At 38.8% G+C, this 23,111-nt stretch overlaps 1 protein-coding gene across 1 annotated transcript in view; it reads right to left on the minus strand.

Moving 5' to 3' along the window:
- LOC127391064 (formin-H-like) overlaps positions 1 to 22,463 on the minus strand; it is a 78,379-nt gene extending 55,916 nt beyond the window's left edge. The window contains exons 1-2 of the mRNA XM_051633338.1: positions 22,262 to 22,463; positions 5,266 to 5,426 (exon numbers count right to left, since the gene is read on the minus strand). The gene's annotated coding sequence lies outside the window, so the exon portion shown is untranslated. The remainder of the gene's footprint in view (positions 1 to 5,265; positions 5,427 to 22,261) is intronic.
- Between the last annotated feature and the right edge of the window lie 648 nt (positions 22,464 to 23,111).

Consider the following 23,111-nt stretch of genomic DNA (forward strand, 5'->3'; position numbering starts at 1 on the left):
GCATCTCTCCCTGTGCTCTAGCCACGCTCTGCCCATCAGTCCAAACCAACCTTATGGTCCCTGTTTCCCTTGCCCTCGGATCACACCCTAAATTCCCCAATCAAGTTCTCATTTCCTCCCATAACCCCATCCTCAGGACTTCCACCTTCCCTATTCTCCCACTGTTGCAATACATACCTAATTTCATTACCTTTAATTTAAAGAAAAAATTTAAAACCTAAACTAAAAAACAAACAAACAAACAACAAAACCAAAACACACTAAGGTCACTGTGGAGCATGTGGCAAAGCAGGGAAAGAGAAAAACTACCCCACATTTCAGGTAGATACTAGAGAAAATCTGAACAACTGGCAAGTAACCTAAACCTGAATGCTTTCAGCTTTATCTGTCTCTCACAAATTACAATTCAGCAGTACTAAAATCTGTACTGTTAGCTGAGCCTGTCTTACTGCTGCAGCACCTGCATTAAGATGAACTGAATCAAATCAGCACAGGAAAGCACACAACTGGTCTTTCGTGGTGTGGAAAGACTGTACCTACTTGTAAAAAACCCTCTGTTGTCAGTGCTATGTTTGCCATGATATTCTGCCTCAGGTTACTGTGTCTTTAGTATTTCTTGTGCCTGATGTCCTACTTATTTCTCTTTTTAAAAGTGATTTTAGATGAGACTGATTCATACTGTGCTTTGCCTTTAAGGAAAACATAGTTCTGTTGAATAAAAACTGAAGACATCACTGAGAATCCTGTTTCCTTCTATCATAGCACCAAGCCATGTCAAACCACAGTCCTAGTGGTATCGTTCACAAAACTAGAAACAGAGTCTAACACTGGGCAAAAAACTCCTAATCCTACGTGCTGTCCACAGAGCTACACAAACATGAGCAAAAAAAAGCCAGACTTCTCCATCCCGCACACAAAGATGATGGAAAAAGAATACATAAAATCCCTCAAAGGTTTCTCAAACTTTCTGGCACCAGCCAGTGAAAATATGGGTCCTCCCTACAGGTTATCAAGAGAGACAGATGGTGGATGGATTTGTCCAGCCACAGTTTCAGATTCCCAATTCTTTAACTCACTATTTGGAAATCTATGGTGCAGTCTCCTGCACTGAGCCAGGATGGCAACCATCACAAGCCTGTCTGTGATGGGAAGGGAAAGAAAGTCTCCACAGGACCAAACCCCACAACAGGAGGCAGTGAATGAATACTAATAGCTCCAGATGTGAAATGGAAGTGAAGGGAAGAACAGGATGGCACTCCAAGGACATATTACTGCAATCAGCTGCTGAGTGACAGATCTTAATGCTTCAATGAGAAGGGAGTCCTGGAACTGGTGTTCAGCCATTCTTAGTCATCAGGGACAGAGCTGAGGGCTCATCTAAGAGACATAAAAGGACTGGAACATCAGCAGAAGCCTCTCAAAACAGTACCATTTCCCAGCAGTGCACTCTATAGGTGTGTACATATAGCAGAACAAAGACATTGCAGCAACAGGTGCTAGTGCAGGGCTGCAGTCCTTAACCCATGCTAGTAACCAGAGTAACATTTCTATCTGCTGAGAATCTGCCCGTTTTAATTGCAGTGAAAGTGAACACTTTCAGAGTTGTTACTATTGAGCTAATGCATAATCTGTTCATAAAAAGAAATGTTACTTCCTTGGTACGAGTGCTGGGCTGAACAAGGGACATGCAGTATGAGAAATGGCAACCTCAGACAATATCCTTTTCATCTAAAGGTGCCATTTATATGGGTTTATTGATTTAGTTTTGATGTAAGAAAATCAGGCAGTTCACAAGCACTGTAGGATTATCATTTGCTCAAAGACTTCTTACAAACCCCTCATATATTCAGACAAATATTTGAATTTGCAGGAGAACAAGTTATCCAGCTAAATCAGCTCAACACAGTATGTTCTGCAAGTTACAGCCAGGTCTGCCTCTTTAATATAAAGCAATTTCCACATCAGTAACTGTCTAAATATTTTATAATTGAAAACATTTGTCCTAATGGGTAAATTACAAAGTTCAGGCACACAATTCTGCATACTTCCAGTCATCAGTATGGCCATTAGTACAAATACCACACTTTATCACACCATAACACAATGCTCATGTTCAATAGGCTTTCAGATGGAAGGTGGAGGAAAGAAACAGCCTTCAAAGAACACTACAAAGACTACCAAAAACTGCTGCCCGTATAGATGTCTGTGAAGAGCACTCAGATAGTGCTGTTCTGCTCATTTTTTAAGGTTAAAATTTAAAAGATTAAAACAGAGCTCTGCTTCAATTAATAGTACACATTAAATGGACTGAGACATTATGGAAGGAAGATAAAGCAGATTCTTAAGGCTAGAGCTGCAGGTGAAGCCCATTTGCACAGGGGATGCTCATTACAGAGAGCAGCACAGCATCACAGCTGAACATTTCATTGTGTTCTTTTTCCTAGGCTACCTCATAATGGGATCACAGCTCAAGTCAACCTTCACACTGCTGAAGGAAATAGACTCCACCAGTTTCATTTTAAAGAGAAAAGCTTTCTGATGCTTTACATCTGCTTGGAAAACAAGCATTTTTTTTCTTCTTGTTTAAAATTAATTTTTGCAGAAATAACAAGCACGAGGAAGCTTGCTTCAAATCCACTTTCTGTAATCACCCACCACCTTAACATCATCACAGCTATTATATATTTCATAAGCAATTTAGGTTGCAACATAGGACAATGCTCATTCATCACTCTCATAATACACACCTGTTAGAGTCAACCTAAAATCACAGGATAAGGCACCAACACAAGACCTTGCTGTTGGCTTCAGTGCTGATTTGAGCCAAAATCATATTTCCATCACACTCTCCAACTCAGTGCTATGCAAATTAGCCATAAACCTGCCTGATATGGGGAGGCTTGTAAATTGTAGGCAAGTTAGAAATGTCTCTGAAACAGAAACCATGAAAACTGGAAAACTGTTGTTTGTGCAATGCTATATTGGCTACTGGGCAGAAGTCCAGAAAAATATACTTTCTCAGGAAGACTTGAACCAGGACTTCTAAGAGTTAAGATAAACATATACAACAGTCACATAATTCTCAAATCACTAGTTACAAAAGTAGATCTACTCACTCTTCTTATCCACTTATGACTCTGCACCAGAAAAGGATATACCCCCTTGTTCTGGGATGGTGATGGAAATCTATTTATTATCTGCTATTTTGATGGTATGAATGTTCACAGTGCCACAGATAAGTTTCTATCCTAAAAAAGTTATGAATTTTCACTTTTTTTTGTCTCACTTTACATTTTTTATTTCTTTGTTTATGAAAAAACACAAAAGTTTTATTTGAGGCTATTTCTCTCCTGTGATTACAAAGAAAGAAGGCAGTGCTGAAGTGAGATCTACTTAGAAAATCCATTATTCTACTGCTCAAACTGTCTCTATTAGTAGCAAACACAATCAGTACTCACCTTTGAGCCTAACTGGTGCAATTTGAGGTTCTAAATTCTAAAAAAAACAAAAAAAAATAGAACATGCAGAACAGTCCTCATTCACTATAATAATAAACCAACACTTGATTGGTACAATCACCACTATTCTAAGGACACACACTGGGAAAAAGCTGCAACTGGACTCCCAAGCCAGAGGCCAAACATGATGGACTCGAGACAACTCTGTATTAACATAAATATTATAACCAGGCATTAGTTGATGTAAAAATGAATATAGTTTAAATTAACAGGATGAAGGCTTACTTTTTTAAAACACCCATACACTGAATCAGAAACACTTCCAGCTATTCAAAGTCATTAACTTAACTTGAATTAACATTAAAGCACAGATAAACCTACTGACATGTTGGGAAATTAACATTTCTTTAGACTTACATTTTCACAGAGGTGCAGAAAACTGTAAGAAAGGCAGAACAACTACACATCCCCTGCCATTACACATGTTCCCATTCAACCTTGTTCCCTCACTACAGGCCCATTTTGCACGGGCAGCAATTGCAACCAGGACTTCTCCAGCTTCAAAAGCTGAGCTGCTGAAGCAACCTACCCAAAAGGGCCAGGATACTGAGGTGATAATCAAAGCACTGAAAAGGTGCAGCTGGGAGAATCAGCCTAACAGTCAATTCCCGTGATGAGAAAAGGCAGTGAGAGCCCATTAGCACTCCCTTCATTAGGGGTTCACATTACACCTTAACAGTTTTGCATGAGTCTTGGTCTATAGGGCTTCAAGCTGCTGGAGCATCCCCGTGTGACTCAGAATAAGTGCATTAAGAAACCAAGTGCTGCCTCTGCCATTAGCATACAGCTGTGAGGGGCACCTCAGGGCAGCTACAGCTCTAAGTGTAGTTATCTCTTTTTCTCTTGTTAGGCACATTATTGCATGGTAGTGAGTATTCCCAAATGTTGCAGGCAAGGAAGGTCCTCTTCAGCAGCCACTAAAGAGGATGAGATTCTTACTGCCTGGAAAAGTCAAATTAGGCCACTACTTCACCACTTCTAAGGCAGAAACAACTTTCTTCTTCAGCTACAGAGGCAGCTACCAGGGACTGTTAAACATAGCACACTAAATGTTTTCATCTAATTACTAATTTTGTCAAGGTAAGAGGTCACACAAACTTCTATATTCAGGAAAAAAATAGAGGAGTATGATTTTTTAGATAACTTGCTTGAGAAACTAAGGAGACTTTTTATCTTTTATCTTTATTTCAGGCAAAGACAGTGAATTTCTATCCAAATTTGTAGACCCTGACCTTCCCAAGTTTTGAATGAAATAGAGAAAAGCTTAAAAAGTTGCTGTTGCCCTCTCTTAAAAGAATAGGATTTTTTATTTAGACACCATAACATGCTGCTTGTAAGTTTTCACCTCTGACGGTTCTATAAAGCTTAGGAAAGAGATAGGAAAAGATGCAGGAGACCATTTCTTAATTAATGTCAAATACTGAAGCTAGCAAGCTTGGCAGGGAGGCTATTTAGTTCAGGGCATAGCGTTTTCCAGATGATAACAGCCAAGAGACAGAGCAAGGAACAAAATTTTCTGGGGTAGCTGGAGCTATGTGACAGTTCAGTGTTTTGCTTTCTTAAAGGTTGTCCCTTTGGTAGTTCTTAATTAAAAATTATTCTGATATACTGAAGTAATACTTTACTTCTAATGTGACAGTTACTCCCAATTTGTTGTATTATGACTAATCAGGAAAGGCAAATATCTTCCTAGGCATATGCACAAATATTGTTATTTAGAAAATTATTTCACTGATATTCTACTCACTTGCTTGTTTTATCAGAAGCTGGCAAGAGCAGAACATGTAACACAAGGTTTTAACATCACTTTTCCTGAAGAAGTAAGTACAGTAAGACATCTCTGTAAACGGTGGATGAAAGTTTTCCATGGTCAAAACCACATCAAAGAACTCTGAGCAATCAGATTTTCTGAACAAAGGAAAGACAGAATTAACAAAGAATATAGTTCCCACATTGATATAGCAATGAATATAAGATAATTAAGCCATCTGCATAATAAGTAGGTGTTAAAAGCAAAAAGTAATTTGTGTAGGGGAGGAAAAGTCTGGAAACAAACCATATCTTAGTGAGAAATTGTCATTACAAAACATGGATTTGTTTGGAAAACATTGCTTAGCATGATCATGTTAATGTTATAATAAATTCATCTTCAAAAATAATTTTGTTTACTTTGTGAATCCAACAGCACCTTGCCCATTGTGTCAGCATCTATGTAACCAGACCCAGATTGGCTGTAGATTTATGGTGCCTAAGCTAAAATCTGCATTTTCACATTGTATAATTAGAAGCTCACAGAAAAAAAATAGCAGTTTGTGAAGAACTTTCCCATCATCATGAGTTATATATGTATATATACATCTCTATCTATGCATTTATACATGTATATGTACAAGCCATATATTCATTTTCGTTGTGAAGGAGAACTTTGAATCAGTCACTGACAGTGCATAGATAATCTGGAATTACCTGGGTTTTTCAGTTAGGTTTGTTATTTGCATGTAGGAAGGTGTTGCCTGTTTGTATCCTTTTAGTAAGAATTTAGGCAGCCTCTGCTCTCTGCTGCCTGTCTTGCATCTAGCTAGCTCGAATTAAATTGTGAAAAACTAATGAGATCCACAGATATACAATGCTGATTTTAAGACAAACTGGCACAACACAATCTATAACTTACTTAGAAAGATTCTTCTTGTGGGAAGCTTAAATCTCAACAGTTCTGCTCTAGGTCCTCTGTGAACTTAATTCAACTGCTGTTTCAATTTTTATCATCTTACCTTGTGGAACTACAAAATACAACTGTTTTAGTGAAGAAATTTGAAAACAAAAGCAATTTGTTTGTTTGTTGTCTTCCTCTTATTTCCTCTGTGTATTTAAAGGCATGCTGGGGGCAAATCTCTTCAGAGAGCTGGGAACATCGAGTCCTGGAAGAATATAGGATCTTGACCATAAGCAACATAAAATGTGAACTGCTAGGTGTCCCCTGCGCAAATCCAGCCAAAATTTGATTTCAAGCCTAACTCAGTAGGTCAGCATTTCTGAAGAGCCCCAGAGCCTATGTTGGAATAACAGAAGAGACAAACCCTCCGAGCAGCCTGGGCAGCTCCAGGGCAGAGCACAAACCTGCAGTTTAAGCTCAGTGGGGTGATTTGTGCAAGCCAGAGAAGGATGATCTGGTTTTCAGTACACACTACATCTGCAGAAGGTTTGCACACCTTGTCCCCAGATTGTCACAAATCAGGCCGTTCACAGATGGCCACTATGAGCAGTGTGATATGGTGAGCAGGTTGCTGTGCCACACCACAGGCAGGAACAGAGTTGCTCAGCAGAAGCACTATCTTGCAGGGGTGCCTGAACTCTAATAGATATAATCAGCAGTTCAGACAGGGCTGCCTTCTCCACCTGGCCAGAAGTGTTTATAGACAAAAACAATATGCTAGTGTTTCCCTGACATTCATGCTAATAAACTGTGGAAGGAAATCAGCATTAGGAAGCAAAACAACATATAATTGCCATAGACAAGTACTGCAAAATAGCCAATTTGTCTGCAATTCAAATGAAAAATTACTATTACTCTGCCTTCATTTGCTATTTTCTGTATCAGAACTTGTTATTAATCATATTTCCAGCCCAGACTCTAGGAATAATACAGTTTAATACCGAGCAGGAAGTGGATATCTTGGTATAATAACCAAAATGTATATATTTTGGTTGAATATTTATTTCAAGGGAGGCAGGTTACGGAGACATCACAAGACTGGCTTTGACAAAAAACTCAGTTTTAAACAGGTAGACACCACCACAGGAAGAGTCACTCAAGTGGAATAAGATAGTTGCATGCAACAGTGTACATTAAATGACAATTAGAGAAGTTTCTTATAAAAAAAATAAAAGGCAAATTACAAATAAATTACCTCTTACTGTCAAGCACAAAAAAAATTAAGGCTTTCTTGACACCATGCCGTGAAATACTGGCAGGGGTTTTTCTATTCCATCTAATCAAATGCTTCAAGCCCTGACTCATTAAACTGCCCACCTTCAGACCTCCAAATAACCTTCAACAATAGTAACAAAAATGCTTAAGAACGTCACTTAATCCAATAAGGCAAATTATTAAGTGAGGGGAAAATCCTAATGATCAAAACCCCTCTCTTGAAAAATTATCATGATCAGTGCTCTGGTACCTTGCTGTCAGGGGCCTCTCCATCCCATTGCCAAAGAGCCTTGTTCAGTAAGACATTTCTGAAAACTCAATCTGACTCAAACTCCCCTTTGCCTGAGTTAGGGATTGACCTACACTGCTACAGAGGCAGTCAGCTCTCTGCCTTCTCACTCTACCCACACCAAGCAGCACAGCAATTTCCTGGAACAAAAATAAACTCCACCTATGAACAAGTCAGGCCCCAGTGGTAACATCATTTAAGAACCTGCATCCGTGAAACTCCAAGAGAGCAAAAGGCTGGAGTGAGAGTTTAGAGAGAGAGAAATAAAACTAGGCTGCCACGATTCAACCCTGGTGACACTGTAATATTGAGAGTCTTTCCATTTAAACTTTGCTGAGCCAGGTTTTTCAAAAGAGCATCCAAACAGCAAGTTCACTACTGAAAATGTCACCACTCCCAAAACCTGCCAGTATGCTTTCCAGAGGCCTCAGTTTGCTGGCTGCTTCTGGAAGCTTCACTGGGAGAAGAGCCCTCTCTCTGATCAGAGGGAGTGGGACCAGCTAGAAGGCACAAGAGCAGTACAGATGGCCCATTTCCCCATAGCCTGTTCTGAACTCTGCTGATAAAATGCATGTATCTGCAACTGCTTTCCCAGAATAAAACTGTACTGCTTGCAAGTTGATTGCCAAGTAGGTTGAAGGAAGTGTCTGTGGAGAATGAAAAAGAACAAAGACATTTTCAATGCATCAGAATTTCTTATACTCATCAGTCATTTTTTTGTGCAGCTTTTACTCTTGGTTGATGCTACTTGTACATTTCCTGTACTTTCTTCAAACAGCAAAGATTTGAGTCCTTGTCTCTGTTCTTTTCCAATGACAAGCCCCCTCACCATAAAAAGACACTACAGTGCATCACTTTACTGTATCAAGACATGGTACTTAAAATGTTATCCACAAAAATGAAGGAATTTCTTTTCTTTTTCTCAGGCTTTTTACTCACTAATCTACTTAAGTGCATCTCCCTTATGTCTTTCAGAACAACAAATACATTCTAAGAAAAACCCCTTTTTCTTTTTTGCAGCATCAAATGATCGATAATTTTTCATGTAAAAGTCAAGAGCTAGGTGCTCCCAATATCTTTTGGATGAATGGAAAATTTCCAGACAATAAAGCTTTTTGTTTCCTGTGCAGATGACGTGGATGTTATGGCTGACTGCAATCTAAGCCATTGCAGTAATCATGTAATGCTTGATTTTTTTCCATTATATGTAATTTGGGACTCCTGGGCGGTAAGGAGTGCATGGCCAACCAACATAACTAAAAGCTTTGCAATTAGCCCAGTATGTAGTTCAGTGCCATTAACATTTGAATGAGTTTGGATTTATCAGTTTTTAAGCCGGTTCCTGAAACACCATGCAGTACTTAACTTGCAAAATAATTTAAGTACTTCACTAGTCTCAAAAGTCTCATTGCAATGGGAAAACTCTGAAGTAGGCTTCTTTCCACTAACATCAGTGCAAATATAGTTGCCCTGCTACTGCCACAGCAAGTGTGAGGAGAAGTATGTGGACCTTTGATTTTCTGTCTCTTTGAAACCAAGGTCAAGATATTTCTTTCTCCCTTTAAAAGCCTCAGGGAATTAGGAAGTTTTATGAGAAAAACAAAGCAGTAAAATAGAGACTTTTTAATCCTGTGACCCACTACTCTGTGTCACTCACAGAGATAAATGTCTTAAGAAAAGAGGTGGAACACATGTACACATCTTCTGGGCATTTTACCTGAGGTTTCCTTCAAGGGCTATGCATCCAAGATGCTGGCCACTGCTGGCAAGGGAGCAAAGCTCCTTGTACAACGTGAGGAAAATCAGGTCCCTAAATAGGACTGCAGATTCTTCTATAGGAGCCCTGCAGTTTCTAAACTCACACAGAAATGACCAGACCATTCTTTTTCTCTTACTGAGCTAACCACTCCTGCTGTGAAAGTTTCTAGCAAAGCCTCCAAAACCAATGCCAGATACTGTTTACATATTTTGAATTATTAATGAGGCGAGAAAAATCAGTTACATTAATTGCCATGGCTCTGTTAGAAAAAAGAAGCAATACACAAAAATACAGCACTCTCACTGCCTGCTGCAATAGTCCATCAAATAATGTGCTGCGTCCTGATTCTGAGCATAACATGAGATCCATGTGTATTTGTGTAAACTGTCTTTTTACCAACTTGTCACAGTTTCTGTTAATGTTTTTGCAATACAATTGATTGTTTAGATGCCACTAATGTTCTGTGTGCTGTCCCCTGGCTGCTGCAGCTCTTTTTCCCTCAGGGCACCCTTAATTAAATTACTCTGCATTGTATTCAAAACGCAAAGGGATGTGGAACTAGAGCTAGAGCACAGCTTGCAATCAAGGAGAACCCAGAAACAAACTGCATGTGCAAAGGTCAGACATGGAGTATGGAAGGGAAAGCCCATGTAGCTATGTCACTTTTCTGTAATACATCTGGAGTGTGTGCTCCAGACATCACAGCCAGAAAGAGGGGAACTCTGCCAAACCTCAGAAGCAATCAACAAGGTTTGAAGCATTTGGTTGGCAGTACAAAACAGAGTAGTACCAACTCAGCATAACAACAGTAACAGGTAAAGCCACTGTCCTTAAAATCTGCAGTACTATCACATGTAGAACACCCAGCACTATCTCTGGTAACCTACCTCCAGGTAATAGCACGTGAAGCCCTATATGGCCCGAAGAGCAGCTCTGTACAACTGCTGTCCCACTCCCTCAACCATGTCTGCAAAACTTCTTGACTAATGCCCAAATTCACTAAGGAAGTTCAGTCCTATGACTTAAAATATCCTGTCACATTCTCTTCCTCTCTTGCATTTTACAATAACTCTGCCCTTGTGAAGAATAGCACCTTATTGCTGGAAATTCAGGAGGAGGCTTCTCAGAAGGGGACAGCTGTGTAGATTTAAAAGGTTTCTCAATGAAACCAAGCAGAATGAAGGAGATAAATAGGGACAAATGAGAATGAACTCATCAGCTTAAGCAAAATAATAATTTAGCCACATTACAATTCAAACAAATATCATGCCCAGTATCTGAAGCAGTATATAATTAGACCTATTTTCAAGCAATACTGATGTTTCTAACAATCCAGTTAACATAAATGCCTAGTCATTTATGTATGCAAATTGAATGGTTCTATTCTCATTAATGAGTTGTAAGATGAAATGACAAAATATGTTACAATTAATTATATAGAAGGTGAATTATATAGTATTGACTGCACTTTTATCAGCCTAAATCAGAGAGGACACAGATTCAAGGGAGATCAGCCAATTGTTGCACATCTTGGCAGTAGAACATCAAGACTCTTGCTTAATCTAGGAAAACAAATGGGCTCTGTCAGTCATTTGCACTGAGTGGAGTCTGAACTACCTGTTAATGGTTTAAGATTCCTGCTGAATCCTGAATACTGTTAGGATTTCATATCAAACACCCACTTTATGGTTTTCAGGTAAATTGGAATTGAATCTACAGAACATGATGTTTAAAAAAGGGTGTTCTAAAAAGCAATAAAGGAAATCCTGCATATTTTTAAAGAGCTGGGAAGAAGAGCAGAGAAATATATTCATCAGACCTAAGATGAATTTACCATACATACAAAATAAACATCACAATCTGATCATCACATAAAATCATCACCACAGAAAAAAAAAGTCCCAAAAATAATTAAGCCAATGTACATACCAGATTCTGAATGAAGCAATTCAGCTGAACTAAGCCTAGAATTTAAAGTATCTTATCTGGGTATGACTGTATGTTACTGCCCTGACAATTCAAATGGAAAAATGTTTTCATCAAAAATACATCTATTAGCTTCACAACAGTAGGCACTCTGTGAATCCAAAGAAGTTTCTTAGGAATAGGTAATATTGAAAGCTTACCCAGAAGCTAGATAGCTGATAATTTTCAGAAACAATAACTCAATTTGCTAGCAAACATTTCTTCCCTCAGTGCTTTGGTTGGAGAGGCTAGGTTGTACTCGTACACTAATGTCTATGTTTGCAGCTCTAGATACTTAGGTATTTTTAATTTTCTGGTAACTCATGTTGATGCAATTTTAGAGATTCTATTAAGTGTTGATATAGCATCCCACCGTAAGTCAATCTCCAACATAATGTACTCATATAAATTTTTTTCTTCAGCTCAAAAGCAGTAAAAGCAATAAAGCTCTAAAAGCACTGGCAACAATATGCTGTGTTGTGCATCACCATGGCAATGATTCAGAAACTAGCTTTGATTTGGGGTCAGAAAGATCAAATATTGTAATAGATTGAAAGTACAGAGCTCATCTTGATACGACCTAAAACTATCGTGCTCTAACTATCATGTTCTCAGTTGCTGAAATCTCTGCAGAAGGCAAGATTCAGACAAGAATGCTGATGGATGCTAAAAGGATTCAGGCCTTCAGTAAACAGGACACATTCAGAAAGTCTGAGAGTAGGGTTAAATCAGATTTCCCAGAGCTAGGCTTGTAAAGTTTGAGCCAACCTATATCAAAAGGCAGGAATATACTTCAAAATAAGACATTTTTAATGGATTATCTGTTGCTTCAGGTATCACTCAATCATTCACTTAATCCTTAAGCTATCCAGCTGTGCTTTGCTAAGTGGTTATTGTAAAATCTATCCTACATCTAAGTAAACTGAGATAACTGAGGTCAAGCATTTCTCTCAAGACAGTGAAACATGGAAGAGAACTTTGATTCGTAAACCTGTGAGCTCCCTGTGGAGAGTACTGTCCTGAGGATCTGCCATACTGCAAGTGGACAGCTCACAGAGATGCCCTCTGTACAGAGCTGCCACAGCACTCTCACTGGCATCATGCTGTGTTTTAGCTGATAAGCCCTGACCAAGCACGAGCATTCAGGTAGCATCACGTCCTGCCAGCTCAGAAGAAGCTGGTGCAAACGACTCTGCACTTGCAGCTGAAGGGTTAACATAACCAGAGATACCTTCTATCTGCCTGCTTCTGCCAGTGTGATTTGTCTTCAGTCCAGCTTTCACCCCTTAATTTCAATAAGCCTCCAACACCCACCTGGTTTATCAGACAATATGGAGAAGGACACTTTCAGTGGGTACAATCTCTGCCCACAATTCAAATGGCAAAAGTAAATCGTGTACAGCCACCTAACTGGGCATAAATTAGGCATCTCAGTTTGAGAAGTGCTCATGAGATGTGTTTTCATTCACTGTAAATCCATGCAGGATTATGATTTGTCAGTTTTCCTGTGCTGGTGTTTCTAGTCTCATTCACTGCAGGATGATTCACTGTCTTTACTACAACTCTATAGGGTATCTTGAGAAAGCTGCTTAGCTTTGCTTCTTCATCTATAAAAGAGGGTTAAAGGTTTTACTCCTCTTTAAAAAGTACTTTCAGAACTTTAAGTGGGAAAGGCTATTAAGTGTTGGCAATAATCAGTGTTGCTTATTATTTAGCTCTCTTTCCTCCCAGTCACGCTGGTGTGCTTCCCCACCTGGTGGAAAAGAAGAGAGTGACGACTATGTCTGGCTGCAGCTTTTTCTAACACTTGAAACTGGACAGAGAAAAATTACACCATTATAATCACAAGCTGTTTGTCTACCTTCCAGATTAACTGAGGGAAACACAACATAAAAGACTAGTGCATTCTTTAGATCTCTACATTAAGGCATTAATTTAGCCTCACTGCTAAATTCGCTATGCAATTCTATGGTAATACACTGTATCATTAGAGGGCTGCAGAGTTATTTATGTGACTGAAATAACAGGATGCCCAGTGCTCTGTGCTAATACTGACTGCAGCACTGAGTCACTTAGCAACTATGTTTATGTTCTGTACCAGGGTAGCCACCCTTGGAGAGCTAGAGCCAGGTTTCCTCAATGCAAGATGAAAATCAAGCACAATAGACAAAGAAAGAAATTATCTGCAAGTGATACAAGGGAAAATTCAACAGTAATATTTAACTTGAGATTGAGGGTAATTCAGAATATGTAGGAGAGATGTCAGGTTCCTGAAAGAGAGCATTATATTACAATAATCACTGATTTTTCAAAAAAAATACATTTTTAATTAATATATTCCTTTACAGATAAAAAAAAAACTAATATTATAAGAATTACCTTCATCGTTACATAAGGATAGGAAGTATAAGTAGTTTCAAGAACACTTTAGAGGCTACATTGTCATTCAGATACCTCAAGTGAAACATGAAACTTACCATCTGTTAATGTCAGCTATGCAAAATGAAGAAATTATGTATGTATTAATACTCTGTAAGACCATGACATCTTCATGGAAAAGCTGGGACTTACTGTGAGCTTTGCTGTGAAGAACGTTACAGAATCAGACACTCAACTTGTTTACTCTCTCAAAACATTTTAGGTGCACAGAATATCAACATGCAAACCACTTTTTTCTTTTACTTATTCCATTATAAATGGGTGGCTGTCTGATTTCTGCCAGGATGGGAAAGCTGAAAAATCAATTAAATAAAACATTTCTATTTAAAGCCGAAAGGGAAAGAAAGTAAAACCTTATTAGTGAGAAATCCTTGAAAAATAAATGTCAGTTTCAGCACCACATAAAGTCTAGTTATTTCCAGTTAAAACTGTCATACCAGTCCACAGATGTTGCTAACTGCCCTCAGCACTCAGGCTACAAGATCTCTCTGCTTTTTAGTTTATTGAATGTTAAAACCCAAGAGATTTTTGAAAACTTAAATTCTAACATCAAATATCAGAAGATCGTTTGTGTCATTTTAATAAGGATACAGCTGATGAAGCAGAAACAAAACTTAAAATCAATAGATGTCAAGCCGTGTCAAGTGAGAATCTGCTCACTTTAAACATTAAAACAAATCCAATAAAATGTTCATTCTATAATTACTATTTTTAAAAGGGAAAAAGAGGAAAAGTTAAGTTAAAACTAACAGCCAGATATACCAGCCACAGCCTGCTACTCTGCACTCCATTAACAAAGAATGGGCTGGAAAGCCAGTGTAAATGCATGGTAAATCAGATTTCCTTCTGCTTTGCTTTCACTGAGCAGCTCAAAAGCACCCAGGTTTTTTTTAAAAGATGAAATTGTTCTATTGACTTAAAATACTTTGCTCATTTCTATGTGAAGTTCTCTCTGTTCTAGGAGATTGGTTTTTTTGTCTTAAACTCCCTATATTTAAATATTTTCAACTAAACACAGATTATCTGATAATTGACTCATCAACTCTATTTCCTAAAGTTAAACTCCAGCGAATTTTAAAGGAAATTGATGTTTTTCTCCCTTACCTTCTGGGCCCGGTGGTAACAAGAGTTTACATGTACTAAGCCAGAACTTCAATGGATAAAACACAGTATGAAGGTGGCAGCTGCCTTCCACAGAGCCTTGAGTTGCAAGCCTGAAGGCACAGTCAGGCTTCTGAGGCCCAGCTATTACCAGATCATTAAAGTTAAGGATCTGCATCTTGAATTGCTTCTCTGAAGCAGCTTGCCAGCAAGAAACTGCCCCACATCCTCATGTTGAAGCAGCAGGTTGAAAGCAGCTCAGCACTATAAACAGCCCAGAGTGCACATTCTAAAGCCAACTTGTTTTTTGAAATAAGAATAAAAATTCATATTAATAAGAAAGCAACCAAGTCCAAACTACTTTACAGCAGTGGACAAGTATAGTTTGTTTTTCTTAGAAAGCTCTAAATACTGCTTTAAGCTGTGTGCAAAAAGTCACCAGATTCTTCTGAGATAGAATGAAACATCTGTCTGAGAGCACATACCTTCCATGCTGAACATTCTAGTACCCAAATAATATGCAAGTGCTCCAACTGCAAAACAAAAACAGAAAGTTGGTATCTGGTAGTCTGCAGCAGGTCAATAAAAAGCTGGACAAGGTGGGGTTTTTAAATTATCATTCAGTGTTTTTCGTAATAAGAAAGGTTCTTTCCTTCATTTGCAGCATTTCTACCTACAAAAATACATGTATGCGATACAGGTCCTAATTTGTGAACATATATGGTTGCTGCCTCAGAAATGCTGTTCAGGTGTTGATAACAAGTTAAACATAATGTACCTGCAGGAGAAAATTATTCCAATTTTGATCTTTGGTTAGCTCCACTTAGAAGTTTTCAGGAAATTATTTTTGGGCTTTTTTTTTTAAGCTCCAGTGGCTTATGTAAGAGTTCCTATTGTTAACCTAGATCAATACCATTTTTCTAGCTAGGATTTTACATAATTTTAAAAAAATAAATTGCCAAGCATGAATACAGAGCTTAGAATTTCAGTTTTATTAATATTGCCCACCAAAGTACATCCTGTGAACTTCTTCTCATTCCTCTAAATAAAGATTTGAAAAGTCTCAAGGTTTTTAAAGCCTCTCTTACAGCACATGCTGAGTTTGCCACAAGGTCAGGCCCTAATTGTCTTGCTTGGCAACATGTACCAAGGCAAACGTTAGCATGTTCTTCAAGCTTGGGTCATATTTTTATACCTGTTCCATCATAAAAGGGAAGCTTTCAGAAACGAGTGAGTTTTCCCTGGCCCAGTTCCAGCTTGATGATGGTGCTCAATGTAGAACAGTTCAAATAAGCAGGCAGGAGATGCTGTCTCTGTGGCTGGGTACAGCCAAAGCTGCATCTCTGCAGAGGCAGTCCTGGACCCTGTGATGCCTTGGGGGAGCATCCTATTCCACGGGAAAGAGCTGTAAGAGAATGGGGTATCATAGACTCAAGACTATTTCTTTCCACTCTCACACATGTAAGGTTGCTCGTACGTGGGTCAGAAAATACATTAGGTAGGTTATTGATCTTGGGTCTATCAGCTCCTAAAAATTAATGACTGCCAATGGCATGTGAGAAAGTCTATTCAGGTATCACAGCTGGATGACACTGTCACTAACAGTAACAGCTGGCTAACCTGGGTCATAATTAACATTCCTCATTTCTGTTAGTTTATTCAGACCCAGCACTGATGATGTTACTGCACGGGAGCAACCGTGAAGGAAATAATCTGAACTAAGCCCGAGCTCTTCTGTTCATTGAGAATTAGATATGAATATTAAATATTGGCTTAGGAAAAACTGCAGTGCTCATCAGCTCATCAAGTAAGATAGAGCAGAATTATAAGTGTTGCTGTAACTTCTGTCTGCACAGTGTTTGCCTGTAACAAATACATACAACTACTTCACCTCTAACAAAGCAGAACTAAACATCTCCATGCACCATTGTCTCTGTTTGTGAACTGCTTCACACTATCTTTTATCATCAATTATTTTGGCATAAAAACATTCAACAGATGTGTTCATTTTTCTTTCATTCTTAAATAGCTTCAAATACTATTCCCATGGAAACTGCTTACAACCACATGCCTAGTGTTTGTGTGTTCAAGCATTTTCCAGGAACAATGCCAAACTCCAAAGCCTGCATCAAAAAGCTGAATTCAAATGGACAGTTACCAGCAATTGATAAACACTGATGTCTGTTTGCTTCATGAGTCAGTACAAAGCAGACCTGCTCAACCCAGTCAAGTTTTTAGCAAACAATGTATATTGTTAGACCTTTTCCTCCAGTACAATTCCTCTGCCTCCAGTCCTGCCAAAGGCACCTGAAGGCTTTTCTGATCTTCGGTAAAATAAAGTTTTAGAACACTAAAGATGAAAAATACCTTCTTTTCAGGCCAGAAAAATTAAGTTCCATTTTGACAACAGAGCAGCTTCCCCAAACCAATCATCTCTTGGTTATCTGTGGTGCATGTTGCATCCATTAAAAGTCAGAAACAACAAGAACAAAGCAGGTAGCTCTGTAAGATGATGATTGTTTCTGATTATTAGCAAAACCTTTAGATTTTCAAGGATTCAATATTTCTGACCCCCAGTTAGAAGTAAAATGGTCTACTGATTTATTATTTTTCTTAATTATCTTGAAAGTATTTTTAGAAGACAAGTGATCTGTTAGTATGTGGGGGATGATGTACCATGGAAACCACCTGGGGTTTCCACAGGACTGAAACTGCTGTTACAGCAGACTGGTAATTAAGGCACAGATCAATCTTTATGTCACTTTTATGCTATTGCAACACTATTCACTTAATTGCATCCTGCTAAGCAGTGTTATCAGGCTGAGTTTCTTCAGGAGCTTTTGGAATCAGGTTATTTTTTAAAACTCATCCAGGCTTCTGGAATTAGAATCTAATATTTTTCATTCATTTTTTCTGTTTCTTCTTTTCTTTGAATCTTAATAAACTTTGCACAAGATCCTTATTAGTTTTAATTTTTCAGCTCTCCTCTCTGATTCTTCATTTAAATTCACATTGCTATATTTCCTTGCTCTTCTCTCCTGTTGGCTACAGTAGTAGGTTTTATACAATGATTCTTGAATTAATATTTTGTCAACTGGATGCACATCTAAAGAACAAGTGAAGAACCTTCTGCAACAATACAAAAAACATTCAGCAATTTATTCAATATCTATCCATATTCTCAGTAGATATGCTTATACTTGGCAGAGGCTCCAAGTTTTATGAGGAAGTCAGGTAACCACATTAACATGGCCTTGGGCCTGAATTAATACAGTTTTTCCTCAGCAGAGCTCATTAGCTCAGCACAGAACAGTTACATGACTTCTGGTTATCTCAGAGCCCAAGCAGGTTGAGCTAATGAGAACTAGGGAGTGATGACTGAGGACTGGCTGAGGACTCAGTTATGTTTCCCTACTAGAGCTTCTCAATGCCCCACAACATCTCCTCCCTCTTTGCTCCAGGGGAATTGGCTGCATGACTACTACTGAAGTAACCATTTTGCAACAGCAAGTTTTCAGACACAGTTTAAACTGAACAGTGAGTCGTAAAAGCATTGCACAAGCCAGCTCCCAAAACTAGCCCAGCTGTGTAAAGTCAGCAGTGCCATCCATTGACTAAACTTTGTAAGGCATGTGCTTGGCAGGGGAGAAAGATCTATCCGTGAACAAGCAACATCCCTCCATTCTGCCTTCTTGCTATTGCAGATAATTTGCCAAAGAAAGTCTTTATACATTGAACTCTGGTCCCAATCAAGTTCCTATAATGCCTGCTCTCAAGAAACAGCTGCAAGACATGTTAAAAGTCTTCTCTCAATTACAGACAGACAGACAATCTGCGTTCCCAGTTGTTAACTTGTGATGGATGGGTGCTTGTGCCAGCTAACTAGGGGCACAAGAAGAACACCACAAGTCGCAGGGTGATCATATGCCCAGAGCCAAAGAAGAGGCTCTCTTCTCCTACTGAGACCATATAACAAGCATCACCATAACGCAAGATCAGGACCAGGTACAGTAACATGACACTAGTAATACAGCTACTAACAGGTGGATCACACACTCAGAGCCCAGGAAAAGGCTCCTTACTTTGTAAGATCTCAAAGCTGACAACCCTATAAAGAATTACTATTTGTAGTGGTCCTACTTAACCAAATCACACTTGAAAATATGACATACAACTTCGGCAAGTAACAGGGTAGATGCTTTAAAATAATATTCCCTGTTAGGGATTATTACAAAGGTCAGCAGACCAAAAGGCTGCTTATAACTGTGGCTTGTAATGTACAACACTCTCTGGCCATGGGCTCATAAGCTACTTACATCTCTTAAATGTGTTTATCAATGCAAGTAAATTAATATTAAGGTTTGGTCACTTAATTTTGGGCGTATCTCAAAATCTGGCTGAAAAAAAAAAATGGCAGAAGATGACACCAAATGAAGGCAATAGTCTCCTCCTGCACCTGCTCCTCTTCTGGTCTGAGGAAACTTCATGCAGTTCTTCTGATCCAAGAACACAGATCAGACACAAGCATGGGGACCTGCCCTTCTGCCAAAGGCTCTCCTGTTGCTCTGCTCATGAGTGCTGGCTTTGTAGAGCTGGCAGGAGTTAAGGACCACCCTGGCCCTCTTAACTGTGTTTTTAAGGAAGTTCACAGGAAGATTCGTTTTTCCTTATGGCCAGTCACATCAGAACCTCTTCAGCAAACTGAAGGTGTATATTCAAACCCTGCAAGGTAAAGTCACTTGCATGTATCAGAGTGCAGAGCAAGTGCGTCACTCGCTTGGAAAGGACATGTCCCAGTGCAGCAGCACAACCAGCTGAGAGATGTGGGAACAATTTCCAGTAACCTTATGCAAATAGGGGCTAATGACTGTGTTTAGTAACTCACATCAGCCTTTTCAGAGTACACTGCAGATTGAATGCTGCATGGCACCCAGTGGTTTGGCCAGAATCTCATTATGCCATTATGAAGTGAGAGGTAGAAAAGCGAGAATCTGGCCTTGGCTGTTACTTGTTTCTCATCTAAATAGGCTGACAATTTGTGTTATTGCAATACTGGTGAGGAGCAAAGGCCAGTGAAATCTGCACTTGAGAATCTGAGTCATCGGCTGCTCCAATAGAATATTATCAACCATTTACATAGCTTTTAAGCCTGAAGGGAAAGAGGACAACTGGTTTTATTTGTGAAAGCAATTTGAAATTGCTAAACATTTAGAAAAAAAAAAAACACAAAACACATCTCTTGGGTAATTTTTCCTAAGTTCTCATCTAGCTAAATTATGACCAGTAGAGTAGTGAGGCAAATAAAATAATTAATCTATAGGAGTCTGTGCATATTTGAATGTCATGGTAATTGCAAGAGTTGTAAAACAACCTGAAGAGGCAAAACAGTTTAAACATTCAGCTTCCAGTATTGGCTCCATAATGTTTCATTTCACAAAATATCACTTCACCAGTTAAAAAAAAAAAAAAATCACTAAAGAGCATCATTTTGCATCCCTCTCTGTTATATTCATCAGCAGAAGACACTGCACTGTCCCTGGGCTAACTGACTTCATCTGTTTTACAAGTGTGATAGCTCTTTTCCAGAGCTATGAGTCTAGAGCAGACACCTTTCCCCACAGTGGACTGCACTGAATGATAAATTAAATAGCCATCTGAAATCTTATCCAAATGCCAAGCCTCAGGTACCTGAATTAATTGTTTGCACTTCACTGCAAAATAAATACCAATCTAAGGGTAGAAGATGGTAACTTCTTCACAGACATGAGGAATGAAAACTTTGCTGGATATCAAAAAGGGTGGCTTGAGTTACAGGCTAAAACCTGTCTTCCAAACTGTGAATAGGTATGTGATAACACATCTCAAGGAACTAGCAGTGGCTACAGCAATTATTGCTGCTTCAGATGTAACCCAGGTTAATAGTTACTGATAGGTGAGAACAGTCAGTGACTTCTAAGAAGTAGGTTGTGTGTGTCTTCAGTGGCAGCATTCTTATGCACAGAGAGGACAAAAAGGCCAAGAGCTCTTTGGACACAGAAACTGAGATCCTTCTTTGCTGTCCTGTTTGGAGATTTTTCTCACCCTAAATTCCTCCCACAGACAGAAACACCTGGGCTGGCTTCCTTTGGATTTAGCTATGCTAGCAGTGCAGTGTTCTCCCATTGAGAAGATGATACCAAGTTCTGGTAATTTTCCTCTGTTTTTGCTTGAGAAGGAAGACGTCCCAAAAACTACCTGTACCTACTCAAGCATTCATGACACAGAGATGCCCTATGAAATATGTTTTTAAAATTAATATGGATTCCTCAAATAATAAAAAGGCACTTTGTTATAGTTTGTATAGATAAAATGTTTAATTTCAAGGAAATAACATTTCCTGATATTTGTTTCCAGAAATAATTTTAATGCATGTTCACCTTTCAACTACTGCACTACCTCATCTTCATAATTTAGTACCCTTGGAACATGACATGAAAAAGCCAATGTACTAAAGAACTACACTACTTAAAACTAGTTCACATGCCATGCCCTTAATTTACTGTAATATTAAAAAAAATTGCCTTAGCTTCTTTTCTGAATGAGGTTCATGATCAGTTCCAAACTTCTCTCATTATATTTATATACATGGCATTACTATATTTGCAATAATACTGGATGATACAGCTTCCATCACACATCAGCAATTGCCTCCCACTCTCATGCAGGAACCAATTCCTACTTGCCCATTAGAAGGCATTCTACTCTGGAATCGTCACCTTCATGATCCCCAAATTATTTGTGGTTGAAATTATTTTAAAATTGTGTAATGCATTTGCCCTCATGCAATTTATAAAACTTAGAAGACTCCTAAGATTTCTTCATCATCAAAACATCATTTGATAAAGACATTTTTCAAAGTAAGCTGCTGCTGACTTACACTTTGGAGATCTGTAAATATTTCAGCATCTTGTAGCACCCATTTTTTTTTGTCAGTTTGTCTTATATGTAGTATAGATACCAAAATATTCTGATACGTGGGTTCTTATGGGAAAATGAATGACAGAGAAAGAAGTATGTTTATATGAGATAAAATATTAAGGCATTGCTTGAAAAATTGACATTTAAAGACTGATATTCTAATTATCAAAGAGCAATAGGACAACTGGAGTTAATTTGACAAAAAATAAAATGCCTAGTCAGTCCTGCTCACTAGCAATAGCAATCATCTCTATTTACATGAAATGTAAATGCACTATATGAATGTAACAGCGAAATTCACTAACCAAAAAGTGAATCTCTCCTTCATGTCCAACTGCTGTTGTGCCCACCCCGGTGGATGCACTGTCATGTCCTCCCCTGGGATCTCACATGTTAGCAGCTGGTAAATACAAGTTCAAGTCAGTTCTTTGATAGGTCTAAGGACTTGTTCTCCCAAGAGCCACACAAATTGCAAGTGAGTTCTCGGGCTTATCAATCTTTTCTTTAACGTCCTGTGGAGAATAAAGAAAAGGGGAAACGAAAAGTGGCCTCCTCTATCTGTAAAGAAGTAGACAAAACAATATGACCAGCTAAGAGCCAGGGCTTGCTGTGAGCAGCACTGTGAACGCTGACAAAAATCAGAACACTGTTTATCCTGTGTTCAGTGTATGATTGGCTACATCCTGGGAACCCAAGGTCTGTGTATGTGCCAAGGATCAGGTGTGAGTGCTGTTTACACTCTCTGTATCCCAGTTGCTTATTCCCACTGCAAAAGTATATAGGGGAGCATTTTCTCATAATAAAGGATTCCATTGCTTCTCACCCTGGAGTCCATGTCTTAACCACCACAACCTCTTACTTGTCAAGTTACCTTTCAGCTGCACCATCAAGATAACTTGTACTTCCAGACTTATAAGTAAAATTCCAGGCATCCTGAAGATTTCAGGCAGTAAATAACAACTTGCAAATGGAAGATGGCCCCAAGTCCTATTACAGCATGCAAAGAAGTAAATATAGTTACACATACAGAGTAAATGGTGTACATATTACAGAGGGACCTTCACATCCAGGGTAACATGAACATGTGCCTGTGCAGAAGCACCTGTTTGAGCTGTCTTTGAGAGCTGTACCTTCTCCCCTTTGTCTTAGTTACAG

This window comes from Apus apus, chromosome 15 (assembly GCF_020740795.1).
Source record: "Apus apus isolate bApuApu2 chromosome 15, bApuApu2.pri.cur, whole genome shotgun sequence".
Classification (NCBI taxonomy): domain Eukaryota; kingdom Metazoa; phylum Chordata; class Aves; order Apodiformes; family Apodidae; genus Apus; species Apus apus.